The sequence below is a fragment of the Corylus avellana genome, chromosome 2 (assembly GCF_965113065.1).
Source record: "Corylus avellana chromosome 2, dhCorAvel1.hap1.2, whole genome shotgun sequence".
Taxonomy (NCBI): domain Eukaryota; kingdom Viridiplantae; phylum Streptophyta; class Magnoliopsida; order Fagales; family Betulaceae; genus Corylus; species Corylus avellana.
In genome coordinates, this window is record NC_142491.1 from 1,555,618 (window position 1) to 1,559,678 (window position 4,061).

Below are 4,061 nucleotides of genomic sequence, written 5' to 3' on the forward strand. Positions count from 1 at the left end.
AAAGAGCATTTTAGTAACTTACCCTTGTCAAAACGACGTAGTTTTGAATTTTCCATCATATTTGACAGTAATGACTAACAGAGTGGCCAAATTGCAACTGTTTGGTAATTGGAGGGCTAATTTATCACTTTCTGAACATTAGGGAGCTAAAATGAAAACGACTGGTAGTTTGGGGGGCTTTTTATATTTTTCCCAAATTTTTTTTCTTTTCATAAAAGGGCATTGTAGTGACTTAACCGTAACAAAGGACATCGTTTTGTAGTTTCCGTCCAAACTGACGGTTTTGACTAACGGAGTGGCCAAAATGCAATAGTTTGGTAGTTTAGGGGCTACTTTATCACTTTTGAAACATTATGAGGCTAAATCGAAAACGGTTGGTAGTTTGGGGGGCTTTTTTGTATTTTTCCCTGTGATAAATGAAAGAAATAGAGAAAGATACAAAGATTAAGGTGGTTCGGCATATAGCCTACATCCATATTAAAGTCTCAATAGGCTACATATTTCTTTGATTTATGATCTGAGTACACATAACTTTACATGTGATTTGAAATATTTCAAATACAAACATATCCCTTAAATCAGGTTAACAAATATTATCTAAATCCCTTGATTTAGGGAATACAAAATCACCATTTAATCCAAAGGATTTATATCCTTAACACACACGACTTAGGGGTGTCGTTTTACTGAGAAAACGTCACCATTTGGTGACGTTTTGAAAAAATTGCATTGTGCACGCATCACAAAATCAATGTTTTTTTGTAGTGTAAAAAAATATATATATTTTTCACATGTTAAGGAACGCATAACAATTCTTTAGACTAGGTATGGCAATTCTTTAGACCAGGTATAAAATTGTCATGTGTCCCTTAGCATTAAAAGAAGCACATGTTTTTTTTAAGAAAATTTTTTTTATTTCAAATTGGGTTTAAGAATAAACTTCTTTCCACCTAATCTATTAAAATGTCATGTGGTTCTTCAATGCTATTCAAAAAGTACGTGGTTCTCACATTGTAAGGAACACATAATAATTTTATAAACCGAGTTGGAAGAAGTTTCTCCAACCCAATTTTAGAGGAAATTTATGCCCATTTTTAATAGCATGTAAAAAACATATTACTTTAATAGATTTCCTCCAACTCTTTTAATACTATAAAAAAAAAAAATGTAATTCTCACATGCTCAAAAAACACATAAATTTTTTATAAATTAGATCAAAGACAATGAATCAAACTAATTTGAAGAAAAACTCTGTCGGTCTTATTATTCGAGACCATGCCTGTTGGTGACTTTCTTAAGGGATTCGGAAGATTCAATTATATAGGTATTAATAGTATGGCTGATTTCTGAGCTATTTAGGACGATCATGCTCTTTGGGGTCGATATAGACTTCGTCATATTTTTATTTTTTTATTTTGTATTTTTTGATAGGCCACATCTTGATAAGAAGCTTTTTTGCGTCTCTATCTTTGGGAAGGTAAGGCTTTTATGTCACCTCATCTACCTTTCTATTTCTCAACTTCTATTAATAAACTCGAGTCTATGTTCAAACCTCCACCAAAGAATAGGATTTTCTTCATAAAATAAAGGAGAGTGACTTACTTAGAGATTAAATTTTATGAATTTAATAATGTATATATTGTTACATGATAAATGTAATGATACGTGGGTTTTTGCATTGAGCTGGTTTGTGCCCTTGAATTGGCCTGGAAGGCATGAAAAACTCAATTCATCGGGTCGAACCCAGTAAATACGTTTTTTTCAGGCACAAATCGACCGAAAACCTGATGGGCCAGGTCAACGAAGCCTGTGAAACGCGTGACCAAATTATCTACTAACCACCACAAAATTAAAGTAGAAAAAATTTAACACGATTTTAAAAGGCATTTCGTTGCCGAGTCAGAATTATTCATTTAAAGCGTGATGTTAGAAGTAATATTTTTATTTCACAACTATCACATTAAAAAATGGAGAGTCAATTTTATTCGGATGTGGTGTAAAACTCCATTTTACGGCCTTCAATAAAGAATTGACACAACAGTTAAAAACATCAAATACAATGAAGATGAAAACACCGTATCTTAATTCAAATCAATATCATGGACTTTTCCATTCGTCTTAACCCAATACCCACCACCCGTCTTCGAACCTTCAACATCGGAATCTCCAAAACCAACCAAGATAGTGGCGCCAATGGTTTTATCAATGGGTATTTTGTCAAGAGAAAAAAAAAATTATTTGGTATGAATAGTTATATTATTTTCTGGCTTTTCAAGTTGAGGTATCTGCTTTCTATTGAAAGATGCAAAATATCTTGTTTACACCTTAATCTAATTGAAGTTATTCTCTAAAGAATAATATAAAAAATCACATTTTCATCTAACAAATACTTCACAGTACTAACGTGACAGCCTCAACCAACCATTATTAAATGAATCTACCTTGGAATCAATACACATAATTAAAAACAACGAGTCAACCAAAAATATTCACATCTTAATGCTGCATATTTAAAAAGCAAAAGAAATGATCGAATATGCGAGAGAATGTTTGAAATGACTTTCCCCTCAAGTCAGTCAATATGCAGCATCAGATAAACACCACCCCTTAAAGCAACAAAAAAAAAAAAAAAAAAAAAATAGTAAAAATTGGTAGTGTTATTAGAACAGATTCCTCGCCATGAAAATGACAGAAACGTTGACATTCTCTGTGAAAAAATCTAAATCCAAATGGGGGTTTCTCTATCACAAACAATTTCCATCACCCTTCTCAAAATTCTAACTCCTTTTTCTTCAAGAATGATGAACAGCAGTGACCAAATATCCAGTGGCAGTGGGGATAGTATCAGTGGATTTTCCTATGGAATCCTCTTCTGTGTTGGCGTTTTTCTTCTAATCCTCCTCATCATTTTCGCCTGCACCCGCCTCCGCTTCCCCCACAACCGCCCGTCTCACCAGAATCCGACAACGGTTGAAGAAGGTGTCGATGAAGCAACTCTCAGCAGCTATCCGAAGCTCCTCTACTCTCAAGTGAAAAAGGGTGCCTCGACAGCTTCTTGCTGCTCCATCTGCCTGGTGGATTACAGGGAAACAGACATGCTCCGGTTGTTGCCGGATTGTGCTCATGTCTTCCATCTGAATTGCGTTGACCCTTGGATAAGGAAACATCCGACATGTCCAATATGTCGGAACAAACCAGTTGCAGGTCAACATACAACTCTTGTGGCAGAGGTGGACACCTTGGCAACCGGACAAGATAATTAGAAGATGCAAAAATGTTTTGTACAGTATTCATGGGTGCCTGGTGATGAGATTGAATCGATTGATTGTATGGAATATTTTGGATTGGATGTATTTTTGCTGCCTTTTGTGAATATATGAACTTTTCTTCAAAAATGAAAGAAAAAGTCTTCAACCACAGTCAAATAGTTTCTCAGGATGAAGTACTTCAAACACTGGAGCAATATCAGATGACAAAGGATAAAGCTCAAGATAGTTTTTGTTAGAAATCGAGAGATGCTGAGGTATTAGAGTTGCTGCATAATCATCAAGATAACAGGAAATATGGACAACAAATTATTGTGAAATTAAGTATTTATTAAGTTATTAAATTTGTCTATTCTTATCCGCAGCGGAATCAAGAAATTTTATGATAGGGGGTAGCCAAATTTTTTTTTTTGGGGTTATTTAGAATGTTTTTATTAAAAAAATATATATTTTGGTTGTTTTTTATGAACTAAAGACTACCGAAATGGCCAAAAAAGTGGGCATTTGAAAGTAAGGGCAAAAAAAAAAAAAAAAAAACACATAATGGGTACTGCCAAAAAAATAAAAAATAGGGCCAAAATTTTTTATTGGATGATGCCAAAAAATTTAAAAATAGGGCCAATTTTTTTTGAGGGGCCAAATGACTAAAATTAAAACTTTTTTTTTTTTTTACTTACAATTTTTTTTCCCTATTTGGGGGGGGGGGGGGGACATGGCCTACCACGCCCTCCCTCCGTCACTGCCTATCAGCCTAAGCTTTTAAAACAAGTGATTTAACATTATATCAAAACGAAA

General features: G+C 34.1%; 1 pseudogene; it reads left to right on the forward strand.

The window, feature by feature from the left end:
• Positions 1 to 2,679: 2,679 nt before the first annotated feature.
• LOC132167651 (RING-H2 finger protein ATL70 pseudogene) lies at positions 2,680 to 3,638 on the forward strand (annotated as a pseudogene).
• Positions 3,639 to 4,061: the final 423 nt, after the last annotated feature.